General features: G+C 44.8%; 1 protein-coding gene across 1 annotated transcript in view; it reads right to left on the bottom strand.

Moving 5' to 3' along the window:
- Positions 1-21,849, bottom strand: part of LOC142584459 (uncharacterized) — a 292,894-nt gene that overhangs the window by 60,727 nt on the left and 210,318 nt on the right. The window contains exon 5 of the mRNA XM_075694601.1: positions 11,468-11,678. The gene's annotated coding sequence lies outside the window, so the exon portion shown is untranslated. The remainder of the gene's footprint in view (positions 1-11,467; positions 11,679-21,849) is intronic.

Genomic DNA, 21,849 nt, shown 5'->3' on the forward strand with positions numbered 1-21,849 from the left:
AGCAATCGTTTCATAATTTTATGGACTTGATTCTTACACGTGTATATTGATGATTGCATCATTTTTTTTATCTTCTCCGAAGCACGTATTCCATCGTTGCCGTGATGGTATTCGTGGTTGTAACAATGGGAGGGATGATGGCTGGCTTCACGCTGGGTTTCGCCAACCACTACGGCCATGCATCGCCCTTGGAGCGGAACACGCTGTCTAACGTAGCGGGATATGTTCTCGTCCTGTACGTATTCATTGTTTCTGTGCCACATCTAGACGCGCTATACAGCGTACAGATCTAAGGGATATTTGCACTGTCATTCGCTTATATAGAAAATTTACAGAGCAAACTGTAACAGGAAAAAGCTACAAGTACTCCTTCTTCGTATTCGAGCTTATGTGTTGGAAAATAACGTAGCTTGTTCAGACAAAGAACTTTCCTTTCGGGCAAGTTCAACTGCAAGTCACAGGCTTGAGGTTAAGTTTTTTATACTGCGTTGTGCGTACCACTGCAATTAATACACATGTTTATCTGAGAGCTTTAGATTTTGGAGACGGAAGAGGCTTGCGTTTCGCTTGAATACACAAGCACATTTGGGGTTCTTGAATACACAGTCAGCTTGGGCGCCCTATTCTAAAATTCTCTAACGTGATATATTTACTGCTGCCTAGAAGGGTCCTGTATTATGCATTCCTGTATTTAAGTTGCTTATAGTTATCTTAATGTTTGCCCACACTTAAAATTAGCATGTGCATCACCTCCTAGAATAATTGTACACACATAAGGCTAAACGCATGAGAAGAACGGAGCACACTCACTCGCACTTAAACCACTGACATATTGCACTGAGTCCATTTTGAGGTAGATATGACGGCCCTGGATTTGCGTTTATCCTTCTTATGCACCATTGGCTAAAATAGTCCCGTGCGATTTGACAGTTTTTTTTAGAGAACAGATGAATGTGTTCTTGCTGCGGTTGTGTTCATGATCATGCCACATTATTCTCTTGTTTTAGTGGCAAATACTAATGCGCTAATGTTCTATAGATATGCGTATGCATGCAACCCGGTATTGAAATGCTCGTTCAGCGCTTGTACTTGTGTGATTTCCGGGTAGCTAACTCAAAATCAAGACTAACATGCCCGCTACTGAGGTGTCGTGAGACTAAACTGTCATGTATTTCATTTTTTTTAGTACGAGCCACATCATGGTGTTCGGCAGCTCGCTGATGCTCTTATCATCAGGCATTTTTATGCTGATGGGTTGCATAGGCGACATCTACCTTTGTCGCTCACAGCGATCATACTACCACGGCGACGCGGACCCACTAAAGGATCTGGTGAGTGGGATCCTCTCTAGTAGACGGTGCATAGGCTGAGAGAAAATAAATTCACCGACGATTACGATACTCCTGAATGCAAAATTTGAGCGCAGCTCAATACGTGTTTTCATTTTGCAATATATTGAGGCAAAGAATTGAGAGGCATGTAGCAGAGTCAGCAATCATCGAAAATCTGATCTGTGGGTCACGCGCGTCGAGTTTTATATATGTCTCGTCTACAATTCCAGTATAATCGCTGGTGCCGCTTGGCTTCCGGAAAGTATCACACGAATGACGCCGTTGCACGTGCAATCAGATTACAAAACACTGGCACACCCTGACAATCGAAACAGGCAGGAAAGACAGGAAAGAGATTAAACCAAGCAAATGAAACAAGCGCGAGCGAGAGCTGACGCGGCAGAGGATAGTACGAAACAAGCGGTGCGGCTGACACATGCATGAGCACTCATCGATCCGTCGGGCGTGTCCGCATGAAACCAGTTTCTCCCGCGCATGTCACTGAAGGGCCGCTCTGCTTGGTCTCTGCCGTTCGCGGCTCGCGTCTTTCATCTGTTCGCTATTTCATCTTTCGCTGTTGCGTTATTTCGCTCGGTTGCACCAGCGCAGCCACCGACACTCGCAACAAGAACGGCCCATTAAGAGCTGTGCTCTACAAAATTTGGACTGAAGAAAGAGCGCCATTGAATACTACATTTTTGTATCACTGTTCATACCGGGCGAAGGTCAGCCCTTGGTAAGCATATCTGCATTCATCTTATGGCACTACTAAACATTAAAGGTGTTCTATTCTCAAAGCCATAAAAAAAAAAAACATTACCATCGTATGTCCTACGCGCTTCATAATTTGGCTAAAATTTCTCTCAGTCAGCCCTGTGGACAAACGTAAATTCTATCCGGATATGTTAATACGCCATTTAACTGATCTGCCCTAAGCTTCGCTTGCCAATAATTATTTTAGCAGCTCTACACTTGCTTTGCTTAGTTGCAGTTTTATGAAAGAAAAATGGTACCTAAAAAATCGAACCATTAATTTGCATGTTTTTTTTTTCCTTCATTCTATAGACCATATCTTTGCTAATGAATGCCACGGAAAGTCGCCACTACGTGATGAAACTTCTGAAATACAGCCTAGTTGAAAAGTAAGTAGCACTTTAGTGCACGGGCTAGTTTTAGTACATGCTTCGCATTTTTGCGTTTTCTCAATTTTCGAGTTTTAAAGGACACTTCTGGTCCCAGCTGTACCTTTAGCAGGATAGGACGCTGACACATTTGCTCAGGGGCAAATTCAGGCCATCGAAAGTTTATTTTGGACATATTTATTTTATGCTCATAACCATTAAAATTGCATTGCTGCAGAACGAATTAATAATCTTGAATTCTTCAGTGCATTTTGCAAAAATTGGGGAATGTGAACTCCATGCTGCAAATCTCTACGGGAACGTCAGATTTGAAAACATCGACTACTTTCTTCCATATTTGTGAGACATCTCCGGCCACGGCGGCCGATTTCGATGGGGGCGACATGCAAAAACACCCGTGGTGCTTAGATTTTTGTGAACGTTCAAGATACCCATGAGTTACGTGCTCGCGTTACCGAGCAAAAGCGTGCGTAATGCCTGAAACTTGACCGAGTCTCGAAGGATAACCACGCAGAAAATTTGGCCGAGTCTCCAAGCATAACCACGCATAAAATTCACCGAAACAAGAATAACGTAGCTGGAGCCGCCAGCTTCGATGTTTTCTAATTCTTCGCGCCACTAATGCAAAGCTGCCCCATTTTTTTAAAGCATTCACCCAGCTGCTTGAAATATATGCTCGATGAAAAATATCGTCAACGCAACTTATTTCTTGCGAAATTCGTGGAGAAGGCAACGCGACTCGGTTGGGAATAGAATAAGACATATATACTGTATTTGGTGGTCACTCTGGTTGTATTGAAATGACGTCGTGTGAAGCACAAAAAGACAGGCCAGTCGTGCCGCGGTCGCTCAGTGGCTGTGACCTCACCGGTTCGATTCGCGGGCGCTGCGACCGCACACGATGGGGCGGAATGTCGTGCACTGTGTGCACATTAAAGAATACCCTGCGTTATGAATAGGACCCAAGCCAATAGCTACGCTAAGCAGCTGTTTCGCTATACATGTACTTGTTCAAACAGACAAGTTGTTCCAGATTTATTTTTATCTGACCGCCGCTGAGTACTGCTGTCGCCCTTGCAGACACGCGAGTACATCGTAAACTTTAGTTTCGTTCCAGAGGCGTCAAGCGTGAGGTTAAGCAAAGAACCATGATGCTACGAGCAGACGTGATGTTACAGGAATATTGCAGTACCTAGGTGATAATTTCTTGGCGCCGTAAAATTAATCCAGCGACTTCCACTACCGCGTCCTTTCTTATGTCCCGCGATTTATTTTGGTTCATTAAACACGATGATCGCATTTAGGTACGTCGAACATGCAAGAAAATCACTTATAAATCAACGCTAGGCCTGCCTCTGTTGCCTCAGTAGCTCTGCATCTCACAAAGTGTAAAGAAAGCTCGTCCAATTGTACTAATGATATGTTTATTTCTTCTTATTCACAGGCACTGCAGAGAGCATGTTGGAATTGGCGCACTCGCAGGGATAAAGCCGAAGGACCTCGAAGCCGCTCTCGATGCAAGTAGCTGGGAATCGTTTAATATAAGATAGATATCACGAAGCGGCCGCACAGTACCGCAAATAGCACCAAGGTTTCACAGCGTCTCGTCCGCAGCACGAGTACACTGTCTATCATCGGCATGGCAAAGGAAGAGTGGACGATTACGTCAACGCCATAAGACACGCTTTTATAATATTGACGCGTGTATTCTATGCAGAAGACAACGACGATGGGGCGTTAACGGACTCATTGATGGTTGGATCACATCGGCTTTAAGCATTTTTGTCACGTGTTGCATGGCTTCACGTTTTCTGGGAGCAACACGATAAGAATTTTGGTGAATTGGTCTTGCCGTATCCTCTGTAATTATTCGGTGCTTTGTTAGAGGTGTTCGACCGACGCTGGACGTTGACTCAAAGCAGTCGCTGAATTTGGTCAGTATCGTAAGAAGCCGTTCTCGTTCGTGCGGCGACAAAGCAGTGCTGACGTCAAGTACAGGAGCTGGGTCTTCCGTAGGCGCTTATTCGAGAAGCGAACAGCAGCCGCGGACATCCGCAACACCGTCAAAATAAGCCATAGCTGTGCCCTTTGGAAGGCGCCGTCGCTCTGTGCTAAAATTTGTTAGCAACAGGTTCGTGCGCCCATCCGTGACATTTACGAGATACCATGAGTAAACAAAAACGTGGTTATTTGGTCGGCAACGCCTTCGCAATGAAACGGTACGTCACATGCTACCGAAACAAGGGTACATTACCGAGGTGGGATGAGAACGTCGTCTTCTGTTAGACGAAAGGAGTGATGTTGCGGCTATGCGCAGTAGACTGAACCAGGACTCCCATAAAACATTACCATGCGATCCGGGATGCTAATTATAGTGCCATATTCTTTCAGAAAATTCATTCCAATAATCAAATATTTACAGCACAGGCAGAACGATGAAAGCGGCCACGAAATAAGAATCCCCGATATTCGTTACCCGCCGTGGTTGCTCAGTGGCTATGGTGTTGGGCTGCTGAGCACGAGGTCGCGGGATCGAATCCCGGCCACGGCGGCCGCATTTCAATGGGGGCGAAATGCGAAAACACCCGTGTGCTTAGATTTAGGTGCACGTTAAAGAACCCCAGGTGGTCAAAATTTCCGGAGTCCTCCACTACGGCGTGCCTCATAATCAGAAAGTGGTTTTGGCACGTAAAACCCCAAATATTATTATTATTATATTCGTTCTAGAAGTACATCTTCGAGTAGGCATCAGTAATTGGCCACCTACCGTCCTTATGTGAGGTACCGTCCATGGGGTCTTTACTTTCTTCAGGCGGAAGTCGAGTTCCTGGCTCGTTATAGAGAAGTCGGCACCAGTGTCCACTAACGCTGTCACTGGCTGTCCATCCACCAAAACATCAAAGTCGGCGCTCACAATTTCTTCGGTGTTTATCGGCTTCACAGAGTTTTGCAGTGGGAGTGTTGGGGGCTTTTTATTGTCTTGCGGCGGGCCTGCAACCTTACCCCTAGAGGTACAACGCGGTACGTCACGGTACAACGCGGACAGAAGACAGGGAGACGTTCTTCAACAACAACAGGACAACCTGTCCAAAAACAAACGGAACAGAGGCACGCCTTCTTCGCCCTTACCCAATCTCAGCCACCCACTAGACGAAGTCCGTTAATGCCCCCTCGTCGTTGTCTTCTGCATAGAATACACGCGTCAATATATTTACTCAAGCACTTTACCTCGCCATGCTTTTCATGCGTTTGAACTATGAAGAGCTATCAAATTTATGAGCGAAGTTTTCCAAAATTATTTCCTGTTTACTTGCAGACGCCTTGGTATAGTATGGTATGGAATAAAGTGAAGCTCATTTATCGCTATAGTTAAAATGTGTGCTTGTTGGTTCATGTTCTTCGGGTTGTTAGCGCCCACAGAACGACCACAAAAAGAAGGACAAAGGACACACAAAGCGCTTTGTTTGTCATCTCGTCCTTTTTATGTAGTCCTTCTGCCTGCGTTATGAAACCCGAAGATCATTTCTCGCGTAATCTGGTGAGGTTTTGTGTATATGAGACTGGCGTCGAATAGGGTCAATGGTAATCATTCGCTACATATGAATAATTTTTCGCAGCGTCGATCCCAACTTCGTGGCAACTTTACCAATCTGCTCATGTGCTTAGGTTCATGCCACACAAAAAAGTGCTGAAGAGTTCGACGCACCAAATTCGAAAACAATAACAAACTGCCTAATAGTACGGCTTATACAGGGTGTCCTAACTATGATGCACCAAGATTTAAAAATATGCAAATTCCACGTAGCTGGAAAGAACCAAGGTCATGTTGTTTGCTGTCGCTTGTAGACACTCAGATTAACTTTTGCATTCCATCTAATTATATAATTATTCATAATTAAGTATTATACTTCTCAATTACTATAATTAGACGAAAAGTGTCAATGACGAAATTGCACAGCAACATGAAGAACTTCCGAAACACTTTTCTGTTGCTGAGGGCGTGCTACATAATAGTACAGAGTTTCAGAGTAGGGGCCTCAAACGTTTTGGGGCCCCAAAGAAATAGCGTCAAAGCTACTGCGCATGTGCGAGAGGCAAACTGCGTTTGGGTTTTGAATTGGGAACGCTATTTCACCGATTTAGCGGGAGCCCAAATAGCGGCCCCAAAAGCTTTGCGTCAGCAAACATGGCGGCACCCATCGAAGCGACGGCTCTAACCTGTAGCACCAAACTGGATTCGGTAACGCGTGAAGTTCGCAAGCTAGGAGAAGTGACTGCGGTTATCGCTTTCTCTCAACTAGCGTGTGTTATGAAGATTGATTCATTGGGCTCCGCTGATTCCGAATTCGATTGTGGATTTTATGGCTCGTAGGCCTAACACGGCTAAGCTTGGATCGTGGAGGCACGTAAAGTTGGTTTGCTCAAAACTAAGCGCAACTAACTGTTTGCTGCTTACAGAATAACATCTCTATTAAACGCGAATACACGCAAATCAAAATTACTATTCCTATCATAAAACGCTACGTTTCATTTTTTTATTTATAATAGCTTTTCTTTGACGCCGTAGTGGCGCTGTCAGCGCAAAACGCTATCCGCAAACGCAAAGCCCTATTCTAAAGCTCTTCACTCCTGCGTGCCCCAACGCATACGCCCTCAAAGCTCTTTAGGGCCGAAAACTATTGGGGCTCCTATTCTAAAACTGTCTAGTGTGTTTCTGAGCGTGAAAGAAGCCCTCAAGTGCACGCAGTGTGCCTCGAGCGGCCAGTGACGTGGTGTGCATGCCGACATGTTGACCCGGCCACTTTGCAGCAGGCGCGGAGCAACATGACCGGGGTGGAAGAAAACTCTTGCGCTTAATTCACAAACCCCTACAAACATCTTAAGTGAGAAGAGGAAGAAAAAAACTTTAGTGAGAGAAGAGGAAAAGAGAAAAAACATGGCACGAAGCGATTGAGAGACGTGAATTACGTCATTTTGCCAAGTACCAATGTTAGTCTGGGATTTAGAATAAGCATTTCCAGCCAATCATGAGACGAAGGTGGCTTTTCTTTGTCGTTTGCTCTTCCCGTGGCCTGTTGCCTTATACTGGCTGTACGCGTGCTAAACAAAAATGCAGTGTCAATTTTATTAGCGTCATCCTGCGTGCCTTATTTACCAAATACGAAGCGTCTGCAATGATACGCATCACTGTGGTTATATACGTGTGCGTGTGTACGTGTGCGCGCGTCATTTATTTTTGTATATATCACCGCATTTGACCTCCCTCTTCATTTCATGGACATGATTGCAGTCTGCCCTACGTAGCTTCGACTTGGGGCTGAATTGATACTATAAGCAGCAAACGGCAACAAGTTTTGACAGTTAGAAACAAATAGGCGATATCTTCGTGTGTTGTTGTTGTTGTTGTTTTCTTTCAGTGTTCATGGAGGATTATAGCCTCAAGATTACTGGAGAAAATAATTATTCGCAGCCATATGAGTGAGAGATACCTGAAAACAAAATAAAAGAATGAGAAAGAAAAGCTAGAAGTGCTCAAAACACATCGATGACAAACATGACGGTTGTCAGGGACGGACGCCACACTTCTATTTGCTACCCTCCAATAGAGTGTCATGACGACTATGAAAACTCAGGCTACTGCCCGCAAAAAGATACATAGCCTATCAGCAGAAGTTCACAGCACAGCATTAACCTTACTGCCTCCCACAGCCTCGCACGCCCAGTATAATTCTGCGCTAAAATTGTTCAATGCATTTTGAGAGGACAAATCAGAGCGCGCACCCAAAAAACTAAACACGCACCATCGCCAGCTATCAGTACAGACCTCTGGCCAATCGGTCGCTACAGCGCGCTCCAACGCTTACCTGCGTCAGATGGAGCGGCGCAGATAGACATTATCATATTCGTAAGAATGCTACCCGCCTATCATAGAAATTCTTACGTCGACAGGTGCGACGGCTGTTTAGGTTTCGGGAATCGACTTACGCTTAATTTTGGCACTAGTACTGAATTTCCCACATGGGCTACCATTACATACACGCCTTTTTTCGACTACTGCGCTCGTCTTTGCAGCGGCGGGCATAGCAAGCTTACTTATCTCAGAACAGTTTTAGCTTTGTGCAGAAGCTTTTTACAGCGAAGCTGTTGCACGCTAGGTTCGGGCGGTTTGTGTGCGTGAGCAAAAAAGATTGCGGCCACCCCAGAGCTAAAGAGCTAAAGCATAAAGCAAAAGCATATCGCCGGGTATGTCCCAGCTGCGTTTAATCACGAGAAGTATGAAAACATATTGTGATAAAAAAATAGCGTAATAAAAAAATAAAACCGGAATATACACTGCTTAGTGTGGACTGTGGTCTAACTTTACGTGCGCTATAGGCAAACCACGTAACCTTATCTCCGCTCCCTTCCACCCGTACAATGGGTAGGCCGCGTGCGATGAGTAGTGCGGAAGAACAGCGTGTCTACGAAGACCACCGTCGTGAACAGAAGCGGGAATGTGCGCGACGACGGCTGGCGGCGGGTAATACGGATGAAGATCGTGCCACAAATGCCAAGCGTATGCACCTTTGGTTAGATCACCCCTACCGTCTCCACTCCCATCGAATTTCAAAATAGACGTGTCTCGGCCAGACGGAAAGTGGTTCGTGGCGTGTCTCTTGGAAAGGTTCGGCGTTGTTACACAAACGCCAGTGTGCCCATGACGCATCATTGGTCGTGTATAGACCTCACATTGGTAAAGAACCTTTCCAATGTCGCCACAGAGCCACTGGCGACCATATGGTCATAGCGATCATAAAGCGATAACCACCTTGGTGAGAAAATAATAAATCCAGAAAAGTAGCTTAAAAAAGCAGAGTATGCAAGTGATTAAAACAAATAAATCGTGAAAAAGAACTAAATTCATTGCGACATGTCTTTTATCTTCAATCAACATATTTATAGCCAGCGTATTTATTACCACACATGCAGCTGCGCTGGTCATCCACCTTGAAGAGTGGAATGGCACTAATGTTTACAGCGTAGCTGTATATGGCTAGCCGATTCATCCGTCCATCCGTCCGTCTGTCGGTCAACTGTACGCCAAAAACTTTTTCGGTGCAACCCCGTGCGCATGCGCGAAAAAAAGAAAAAGTGACAGAGAAAGAAAGCCGCGCGATTAGCCAACACCGCCCAGATAGCACAAGCCCTGTTTGCTCCGATCCCTGACGTGACGCTACCTGGCCTGAAATTTGCGTTGACAAGGCGGGCGTGATGAAAGCGGCGACGTCAAAATCACTGTTGCCTAATCGAGAGCTTACCCATTAGATATTATGGCAGTCGGGCCAGGTAACATGACGTGAAAATACCTTGCGCTATCTAGGTGGTGTTGAATTAGCTGCGCCATCAGTGACGTCGTTGCTCTGCGTTGCCGCCGACAGAGTGCGCAGCAGTTTCTCTCCGGCTCCGTTATGGGTAGGCCACGCGTCATACGTACTCCTGAGCAGCAGGCAGCTTTCGATCAGCAACGCCGCTAGCAGAACCGGGAAGGAGCTCGTCCACAACGCGCTAAGGCTGCAACCCGGGCACGAGAACATGCTCGTGTAGCCGAGCGCAAGCAGCAACTGCATACCGAGGATGCGGCAGCATACCGAGCCGTCGCTTAATCAACCGTCGTGATTAAGCAAATGATAAACACCGAAGCCGCTCGTTTTAGCTTCGCTGGTTAACCATCTGTACGGAATGCTTCGGTGGTGTATTTTATATTATTGTTATTATATATATAACAGTGGAAATAAAATGATAGGAACGAAATGCGCATTCGCCATGCATGAAAAAAATACCTCACTGAAGCATGTGAACACAAGAGAACAAACTCAAACGGCCTGTCGAACTAGGAGTATGTTCATAGAAAAATTGATAGGTGGACTTCTTTTTACGTTTCTTACGCCAAAACTGTTCATAAGCTCGCTAAGTGAATCCCGCGTCAGATTCCAGGTATAGGTCACGCTATCTATTGATAGTTTGTTGTGGATAAGCTTGACGTATGCGCCTGCGCTCTTATTTTCCTTAGCTGACTGCCACAATGGCTTTGTTTTGAGAAGGCTTTCTGGCGAACAGCCATCCGAATCGCTTATCTTTGATTCCTTCAGCTTGCTGTAGTTTCTGAAAACAGCCGCCTTTTCATCGTAATCATATAGTTTCGTGGTAACCGGTCGAGCTCGGCCGCTTTTTGCTTCACTGATCCTATGAATTCTTTTCACAGTGGTCCCCGTTATGCCAAGGGTATCGGCGAATACATTTTTTATCACTACCTTACAGCGAATCTGTTAAGGGCTTGTTCCCTCTGGATCATGTCCGTGTGTAGACACAATATCCCAAAGATAGCACAATGCAGGACCGACAAAAAATCCCGAAGTTAGTGTAATGCCGGGTCGAAACGAGGCGTAGGTGAAGCAGGCGCTAAGCAATCCTCGTACGTGGCCCGTTACCGAAGATAGTGCAATGCCGGGCCGACCCAAGTGGAGGTGCACTTCGCCATTAAGGGGCCCACATACGCAGCTTCTCTGGTCATCTTTCTTCACATACCGGAAGGGCACTTAGTTTTTTTTTTTCAATATCAACTGTCGTTTGTTGTGCATCTTCTTTAAAACCAAAAACAACAATGTTGTTGCGCCTCGACCTGTCCTTAAGTTCTACCTGTTTTTTCTTCCTGGCGTCTAATCAAGCAGTCTACCCCACGCACAGTGCCCTCAAGCGCCAATAATTTAGCATAGCGTTCGGTAAACGACACCAGCTTCCATTCAGTGGCAGTCAGCCTTGCTTAAATCTGAGTTTATTGTTCCGTTATCTGCTGAAACATTTCAGTAGTTGAAGGGTCTTAATTGAGTTTGATATCCCCAGATAGTAACCGCATAATCTGTGACCACAAAAGAGTAAGAAACCCAACATACTTCATCACACAACAAGGCGAATATCAACTGAACGTAACCTTGACATATGAGAGTAATAACAAACCTGTAAGACGAGCCATGTCTGGTTAGGCACTCCCATTGAAGACTGGGACGATTTGGAATGGTTTTATATGCTCGGTTTTGGCTGATAAGGTCGATCCGCTTGGAAGTTTCCAGCAGCCAGTTGTGATGACGTCCCCGGCATGTAGGGATCATTACAGAAATAGCGGGGGCTTGCTCCTAGGCGGCGAAGTATGCATGGCCAGCTGCAGGATCTGTAAGACGAGCCATGCGTGGTTGACATGGTCACTGCCCTGCTGCCGCAGTTGCGAACAACATATTGAATGTTTCGTTCCCAAATTGAGCAGTTCTACAATGACGAGCTCTAAGATGTAAGATGTAATATTGTAATAAGACGTAATAGAATTAAACCAAGGCCATATTCGTAGTCGGCTTGTGATACCCAGACTGCCTTTTGAAGTGCAACTATTGAGCAAACCAGTTACATTTCTTTGCAAAGGGGAGCGCAGGAGTGGTTCGGAAAAAGTAGAAAAGACTGGAAAGACGCTCACTTGCAACTGAGTTTATTCAGACAAAAGACAACCCGGAGCGTTATTGCGCATGCGCTCACATCGAATAATTTTGGGTAATATTTGAAATCTAAAGAGTTCGCCTAAGAAACGAGTTCTCATCACTACATCAATAACGACAAACTATCTATAGTGTGGGTACAGGAACATCGGCACGTGCAAATTGATTGAAAGAAAAATATTAAGAAGTGACCAACCATTCCTCTACCGGAATTGTCCAGCGTGCACCTGACCTTCGTCACGGTTAAGTAATCCACAGCTAAAGGTGCCGGATTGCTTCAGCCTCGCGCTCCCTCAGCTCGGGAACATCTCGTTGCTGTTGGCTTGCCTGGGCTCGGGCGGCTCTAAAAGCTGGATCGGCGCACTAACGCCGAGTCCTTTCACGGGCGAGTTCTCGGCGCCGCTCGTCGAAGGCGGCCATTTCCTCGGGGGAACGCGCAACGCATGGCCGTACCATCCGTTTTGCGAGAATGAACTGAACGAAGTCGGCGGCAGCACGTACGACACCCGTTCTTGTCCTTTCCCTCACCGACGGAAGCGAAACGGCTCTGATTCATTGCGCGCGTGGTGTGAGCGCGCGACTGTGCAGCTGAAATTCTTGCTAATGACACGCTCCGGCGCCGGCGCAGCTGTCAACTTATCAAACCGCGCTTTCACGCAGCTGTTCAGTTGCGCGAGCAACTGGTTTCTTTTTTTTTTTTTTTTTTGCGTGGGCACAATGCCACCGAAACTTGTGAGCCAATACAAGCTTCGTTTTAAAAAACGCATCAGAGGAGGAGGAAGAAGGGGCACGCAGAAACTTCAGTCATGAGGGAGGAACGTTAATTTCTTCTCCACCAGATGCAGTGGCGGTGCACTACTACACAGGTCAGCGCGAGCGTTTTACCTGACGAGCCTCGAGGATTTCTCTTTCAAGTCTGCCTTTGGATCTTCTTACGATCTAGGTTTTTTTAAGCGCTGTACAGACATATTCGCTACAGTGGGCAGGAAGGTGCGCTACGTTGATCAGGGCCTTTAATGATAAGCAATGCTCTCTTAGCCCGTCAGGTAGAAAGCGCCCAGTCTGTCAGATATAAACTTTCTTACATTGAGTGGTTTCTTATGTATAACTTCAGCGGTATAACTTCAGCGGTAGGGGCTTAACGTGTTTCTTTTCACAGGCCTTGTTCTTCTTTCGGCCGTTTGCGAGGGGGCACAGCCGAGAAAGCTTGTCGGGGGCTGTGAATACTAGGTCGACGCCGTGTTTTTGCCCGATCCTATTTAGGCTGTGCGAAATTGTGTAGACATATGGCTAATTGGATATCGCAGGGAGAGGCCTTCATACTGCAGTGGACATAAAAGATGATGATGATGATGATGATGACGATGATCATGATGATGATGATGATAGCATCACGACATACTTATTTGGCCTCTGGCGTGGCGTTGCATTGGGTAACACCTGAAGCTTTTTTTTTTTTTTTTTAAAGCCTAGATCCCACTGCAACTAGCACACTCGTAGGGTATCCCGAGACTCTCAGACTAGACATTTGAGGGTCAAAACTATGGCCAACCATGTGTATCCATGACTTCGTCAGGAAATACTTGAGGTAGGACGAAGCTATACAGTTTGGTGTGAGAGGAGTGAAAGGGCAGAACGGCCTTCTTAGAACGCGGCATATATTCCCAACAAAGGTGTTCGTCACAATTATAGTACAGCGCTAAATTAAAAAAAACAGTGCGCCATTGTGTGGAAGTTCTAGCGCGAATTATAACGACAGCGAACATCGTTTAAAAGAATGCAACACTCGCTCACCTACTGCAGTGCTATTGGCATTATACGGAACAGACAAAATGACAACCGCCCACGTGTCTATAAACACGTCGTCGACCACCAGCTTTCTCGGCTGTGCGCCCTCACAAACGGCCAAAAGAAAAAGAACACGACCTGCGAAAAGAAACATGTTAAGTCCCACGTCGGCTGGCTACTGAAGTGGTATATAAGATACTATTCAAATGTGGGAAATCTTATATCGGGCAGACGGGGCGCTGTTTAGAGGACAGGCAAAGAGAAAACTCATCATGTTTAAAAGCCCTGAGCAAGGCAGCGCATCTTCCTGTGCACTGTAAGGAATCTGGCTGTACAGCACTTTTCGAAAGAAAAAAAAAAAGATCGCAAGCAGATCCAACGGCAGACTTGAAAGAGGAATTCTCGAGGGTGGTCAGACAAATGCCCACGCTGATTTGTGTACGGGTGCACCGTCAATCGAAAAGAAATTAACTTTTCTCGCTCAAGACTGAAGTTTCTACGCGCCCATCTTCCTCCTTCCCCGATTTCATTGTTTTGTCGTTATTGACGTACTGATGACTGCTCGTTTGTTAAGCGATCTCCTTAAATTTTAAATATTGTTCAATATAATTCGATGTCAGCGCATGCACAAATCGCTCCTGGTGGTCTGTTTTCTCTGAATAAACTCATTTGCAAATTAGCATCTTTCCCTGTATTGTCTACCTTTCCGAACCACTTATGTACTCTCCTTTCCAAGATATGTCGAACCAACTAGTCCAACAGTTTACTATTATACAGTTACATTTGATAATGCAAACTATTTAAACATTTGTTTTAGGGCACAAGTCGCTTTTTAAAAGTTGTATAGCATGCTCAGGTACACTCAATGAAGTGATTGTCATGAAAGTATTCTTATGGTTTTTTCTATTTTGCGCTCTGAAGTAACACTGCGATTTATTTAATAAAGGGAAAATCAAGCATCCACCCGTTCGCAGCAATTGCTACAATTGAAACCCATACGGGTTCCTCGAATGAAAATCCTCGCATTGAAGAAAAATTCACCACGACAAAATTTTCTTCAACTTTGAGGCTTTTCTTTCGAGGAACCCGCATGGGTTTCCTTTGTTGCAATTGCTACGAATGGGTGGATATCTGAATTCCCCTTATTAATTACTTCTCTGCCCCTTGCGGGTTTCCGCAGAACTTTACGTCAAACTGCGAAATATGTTTAAAAAATGACGTCCCTGCGCTCTTACGGGTCTGACTGGCAGCGCTCTCAATCGTTTTCTTGAGCACGAAGCGCGCAGTACGCTAACAAAAAAAAAAAGAAAGAAAAATCAGTCGCAGAGTCCAACGTACGCCGTCACGTTTCTGGTAATGACTGCGATCTACCTATGTGCCCTCAGTTACAAGATATAAGCCGGCGCTGAACACGGATTCAAACACAATCGTTGGCATAAGAGTTTGCTGCAGAGGTTGCTACTTTGGAACCTTTGGAGCTCTTGGGGCTCCCAGCATGTTGTTTGAAACAGCACGGGAATGATGGTTAATTAGTACAAGAGTTTGTCAAAACATTGTTGTGGTTTTTTTCTGGCTTCAGATGGCTTTGTGACTAGATATTCAACTTCAACTCTAACTTTACGCTTTTTCTAGTATGTACGATAGAAATTATTGATCGCTATTGATCATTTTCATCAACATATTCATAACAAATGCAATAATTCGCAATAATTTGGCATGTGCTGACTGAAATAGGCGCACTGCGCTAGAAAAATAGCATTTCTTGAAAATTCATGCCAATAAACACACATGAAGTGCTGTAAATAAAGACACAAGACCGTCTGAAAGCTACAAGCAGGAATCTCCCACAAATTTATCTACTAACCACCGTTCTATGCTAATTGAGCGATCGCGGAGCCAGAGTTCCTTCCAGTTGTCTTAGTAGCAAACTATAGGCTCCTAGGATTTCAACAGGCATTCGGTCTTCATTCTTTGCAATGACAACAGAGAGCGCTACAATCCAGACGTGCAAGCGTGCAATGACGTCAGTTATTTTTGATACTTCGCGGGCTTTCTTCAGAGCACTGGAAAAAAAGAACCCGTAACAGACAACGTCATAATGACAACATTATTTGGCGTTTTTCTCTGTGCTCTAAGCTTTCAAGATATGACTTGTGCCTCAAAGCTAATACTTCGAATTTCGCGTATTTAAACTTACCTAATTACCGACTAATCGCTCCTCCGAAAATTCCCTGAGTAGCTCAAGACGGACAATGTAATTCGCCTCCTTCGACTCTCGTGCACCAATCCATCTTTACTTTCGTTCAAATAAAGTGAAACATCCGGTGTACATGTGCTGCGCGTGTATGCGTGTACATATGCATGGGACAAGTTGATCAACTGCGAGCGAAGAGAAGGCACAGCCCAAAGGTGACGTTTCGACGAGGCGACTTGTTTCGTCAAGGCCCTGACGAAGCCAACTTGCCGGCGCGTTCACCCTGGCGACGGCCCCCGCGGCTGTCAAGCGCCGCCTCAGTCGTACTCTCGATATCCTAAGTGGCCAACGGGCAAAGAATTAGCGATATTCTACAATACCAATATTCGACGTCTCGTAGCGGCTAAATCAAACCTCTGTAGCCAAATGAGAGTTCCTTGGCGATCACGCCACATCTGAACAGCGCAAACGTAACAATGTTATATTGAGCGGCCGGTTTCCGTATTGGGTGACAAAGAACTGTTGGATCCAGTGCAGTAATACTAAATGCATGGTCTTTCTTTTGTTTCTTTCTTTTTCCTGTTGTCATCAGTCCATTCATAATTTCATAATTTCATCAAACTTTCATCCAATTTCAACCAACTCTAAGGGCACATTTTGATTCCTTAAGTAATACGTTGTTCTACACTGTTGAACTCTGGTCTGTTTACCAGTATACACCCGCCGTGGTTGCTCAGTGGCTATGGTGTTGGGCTGCTGAGCACGAGGTCGCGGGATCGAATCCCGGCCACGGCGGCCGCATTTCGATGGGGGCGAAATGCGAAAACACCCGTGTGCTTAGATTTAGGTGCACGTTAAAGAACCCCGGGTGGTCAAAATTTCCGGAGTCCTCCACTACGGCGTGCCTCATAATCAGAAAGTGGTTTTGGCACGTAAAACCCCAAATATTATTATTTACCAGTATAACACAAGTTTAGAGCTATGTACAACTAATAAATGTTAGAAGTTCTACTACATTTGTGTAAAAGACAGCACTGTTATGAAATGTATAGTTGAGGCTTTCCGAAAAAGAATACCCAGGAAACATATATATTCAGCACATAACTTTCCCCATGTGTCTTTTACGGTGCCCCAGTGTTCTGTTGCAAACGGATAATGCTTACGGTTAGGCTAAATTCCTCCGTCAGAAAGAAAGAGACTCGTGGCTGCTAAGAAGGTACTTAGTTGCGCGTAAGCTACAATTGTGAAATAGTGCTTGCTTATTTCTATCGGGTGGTCTCTGCTCTGAGAGCCGAGAGTTCGTCTTCTGTCTGCTAAATTGTCTATTTTATCTTCCTCTATAACTACGCCAGTAGTATGTGCTTGGAAAAGTAACCTGATGGAACCGGAGGCTCGTGAACAATTTATATATGAAGCATACTCAATTTAACTTGAAAAATTATCTGTATTTGCCTAAACCGCGTGCTTTATCTGAAGTACAGAACTCATGCATACCATTATTTTCATACACCTAAGCTTAAGCCACAGTTTCAGTCTACCCAAACAAGACTATCCTCTTCGTCAAATTGAGCCCTTGCCTTTTTCGTTAATTTTTGGCTTCTTACAGAAAATCGTGGAATTCCAAACGGACCTTGTTCATCACTACAAAATAGATATACGAGTTCTTGTACAACAACTAACAATTCGCTGGAATATAGTTAAGGAATTCTGGGACTTATTCAACAAAACGGACCTGCTGGTAAGTCTATATCGCCGTCCCTGAATACGCTTTCATTGTATGGGGCCGTTGTATGATTACAGCGAAAAACCTTGTCGCTATTGGCAACCAAAAGGAACAGCATATCACCACTGTGTACGCTTTAGACGAGAACATAATTCTGGCGTTAGGCCCATTCGAGCTCCGAAAGCCGACAAATCGAGCAGGCGCACAAAATCGATGCCGTCAGAGAATGCGGCTGCGGTGATTGCATTCGAAATACCTAATATTCACCCGCTTCGCATTCTGCTCCCTATTTTCAAGTAAGCTGGCGCCACTAGTTTCTCTCATTTCGCGTCCAAGACAAACTATGTGGGAAAAAGCAGATTTGTGTCCTGTGTATTTTAACATTCTACTGAGCATCCCCAGGCATTATGCGGCCGTCTCCAATTAACTACAACGTTACGACAAGCGTGATCTTCAAATCCGTACATCAGTTGGACAAAAAACAGCACAACTAGGTGATCGATTTTATATGTAACTTCCCCACATTCATAAATGCCGTGTTTTTATTTTTTTATAGAAACACGTTACAAATCAAATGTATCAACTATTTCTGCTGTTTCGTGCTCGACTGATTTGCACATCAGAACGTCGCACTTGTTGGAATTTTGTTATCCTAAGAAAATAAAGGTGCTACAAATGAAATCAATAAATTGTTTGCAATAAATTGCAAACGTCGATAAGAGGCCGCTATCAGACGAGGTTCTTTTAGGTCCTTGACTTAATGCAAAAATCGCAGCCCTGAAGGCAAGTGCCGCTTTAGATTTTCTCCGAGCCACTTGGATGGACGCACGGCTCTAGAGATGCCACAACGCTGTGAACTTGTATATCGCACCTCTTCTTCATACCATCATCCTCATTCATCAGCCCTTTTGCTTCCCGTCCCTTTTCCGAAGTGTAGAGTAGCAGGACAGAGCCAGTAACTGCTGCTCACAGCTCAGGCCGACCACGCTTCCTTTCTGTAAATCTCTCTCTCTCTCTCTCTCTCTCTCTGTTGTTTCTGCTGTCTTACACCCAAATAATTTAGACACTTCATGAGAGTGGCTTGTTGGGCTAGTTGGTACATGGTTATACTACGAGAATGCCAGCAAACTTGAGAGTAGAAAAAATCGAGAGGCAGACATAGACAGAGACAGGAAGATGGCTGGATCAGACAGGAAGGTGGATCCAGCCACCTTCCTGTCTCTTTGTCTATGTCTGCCTCTCAATTTTTTCTACTCTCAATTTTGCAGGCATTCTCCTAGTATTGCACCATTCAGCGTCGCATCGTAACTCTACGATGACGCGTCCCTATGAGTGCGCTTTAGTGTGTCGCGTACTGTTGTTGATCACGTGCATTTCGTGAAGTTTTAGGGCATGCACTGATATATTTTCGACTTTTTCTTGCCTTAAATGAGGGCCCTAGATTTCTAAAGCTTACGAACAATAGTGTCAAGCACCAAAGCGCCCAAAAGAATAATGTAATCTAATAGCGTTCCCGCAGCCAGTTTTGCTTTCGTTTCCCAGGAGGTGACTGCAATCACGTCATGACGCAGAAGGTGGTCACGTGGGAGCAGGACATCGCGACATTTTGGCAATCACTCCGGCTCATTCAGTCGTCTGTCTGCTATGCTGCTGCGTCGGGCCTCCCGACAATTACCGGTATAGCAGGCGACCGAACGAGCAGAAATTACAAACAATTCTAGCGTGAAGATGTTTCTACGCTAGAACTGTTCGTAAGAGCGTGATGCCATGAGAACTGATTCCGAACATATCAGTAGCGAATGTGACCCGTCAGTAGTACACAGCACGTACGAACGAAATGGTTTGTGATTACGGCCCGTGATATACGCATATCTAGTTCGGAGAACAGGTTCTACGAGAGCGATCAACCTCCCAGCATCGCAATCACGAAGGCCACTCGGGGCGAGAGTGCAATTGCAGAGGGCGTAAGTGGTAATCCCTTGATGGCAAACAAAATGGAAGGTCACCATATTAGGCTCGGAGATGAATAAAGAATGCTAGAACAAAGCGAGAATCGCGGATGTCCAAAACAATAATGAAAAGGCGGGAAAAGAAGTAAAAGAAAAAAATAAAACTGAAATACTCACAGCGCACGCAAGCGCAATAACAATGTTAAGCGCCACTTCAAAGCACGACTTTGATGGTCTGCTAGCGCAACACGTGGTCCACATACTTTTTTTTCTAGCGTGTGGCTGCAACATCACTCACGAGCGCGACTAGTAAGCCTAAAAGCGGGAGTAGCTGGTGAGGCAACAGCGATGACGACTTTTAAACGGGAAAACAAAAGCATAACCAACAAAACATGAAGGATATAAAAAGGAAAGCGAGGCTATTTATTCTTCATTCTGCACTTGCTTTTATGCAACCACAGAGAAAGCGCAGTGGCAATGTCATCATTGTTTTTATTTCAGACAAAATTATGGCACGCTTATATAGTTATAGGTGAGAGACTAGTTAAACGTTCCATGATCTTCCCGAGTGTGCGCTTCAATCATGTCCTCTAGTAGTAGATGATCAGATCACCTGAGCTATAATGCTAGAATAAAATGTGCTGAAGCACGGCATCACTAGCTATGAGAAGTAAAATATTCCCTACATGACTATGACACATTTCTCAAGACGCAATTTTCGCATATGAATGTGTTTTAAGAAAGAAATAGTGCGCACCCTCTTCCTTTAAAAGAAAGGTATATCTGGTACACAAGAATAAACGGTTGAGAGTTTGCACTTTGCCTGCATCGCTTCCACATGCCACAATTATGCGCCACTGAGCCTCTCGTATTTTGTTGTAGCGCAAGCTGAATGACTACCCGCCGTGGTTGCTCAGTGGCTATGGTGTTGGGCTGCTGAGCACGAGGTCGCGGGATCGAATCCCGGCCACGGCGGCCGCATTTCGATGGGGGCGAAATGCGAAAACACCCGTGTGCTTAGATTTAGGTGCACGTTAAAGAACCCCAGGTGGTCAAAATTTCCGGAGTCCTCCACTACGGCGTGCCTCATAATCAGAAAGTGCTTTTGGCACGTGAAACCCCAGATATTAAAAAAAAATTAAGCTGAATGACAACAGAAAGGCACATTTGACGCACACGCAGCGCTTTGACATAAAAAAGAGAACTATATTGAACGTGCGTTACTCATTCCTACTTTTCTTTGCTTCCTGTGGTGTTCAGTACTCAAACAACGGAGAGGCTTACACGAACATGACCGTAAGTAAGAATGAGGCGCATCCGCTGCTTCGTGAGCGTTGCATTGCACTACTGCATGTACAAAACTATTTCATTACCATTGCTTCGGTTCAACTTCTTGCGAACGCAATCAAAAAGCTATTTGGTGGAACCTCAACAAAGTTTATTGTGATTTCAGGCTATGCTCAAGAATGACGAGAAGCTTTATGAGTATATTACGGGAAACAGAAGTCGTTTCGAAAACCTTATAAAGCAGGTGAGGTCAATTAGCTTCGGTTAATCAGCGTGAAGGATTTCACAAACTGTGCTGATTTACTTCCTATTTTCTGTCTGCGGTGGTGACCTGGACAGACCTTCCTCGACTTCACAATTGAAAATTGCGACGACCTCAAAAATAATATCTCGTCTTATATCGACGAGGTAAGTGACTCACAGTTTCTTGAATAGTAGATTCAGGCAGTCCCTAAACGGCATTAAATCATGTTTACCTGATATTTTAGGCGCGACTATGTGAGCAGATTTCAATTCTTTATCGATGACGTGTACATTATTTGTCATCACTTATAGTCTAACTTTCGTTAAGTTTTGTGCCAAGCATGAAAAAAAAATGCTGATATATATATATATATATATATATATATATATATATATATATATATATATATATATATATATATCCTGCAGTTGTCCAGTGCGTTTAGTGACCATTCCTTTGTGGCCACGTTTCAGTTTGGCAACATTGGAGCCTGCAGCAGTATTGTGGACATATTTTCGGACGGATTTAACATTATATGCAACAGAATGATTGACTTTGTCGTAAGTAAACAGGAACTATAAACCTGCGGGGAATTATTTCCAAAGAATGATGGCATCGTAGCCAGCTGTGCTAGATTTTTCAGGGAAGTGTTTGTGAATGGTAAGAGAAT

This window comes from Dermacentor variabilis, chromosome 6, assembly GCF_050947875.1.
Source record: "Dermacentor variabilis isolate Ectoservices chromosome 6, ASM5094787v1, whole genome shotgun sequence".
Classification (NCBI taxonomy): Eukaryota; Metazoa; Arthropoda; class Arachnida; order Ixodida; family Ixodidae; genus Dermacentor; species Dermacentor variabilis.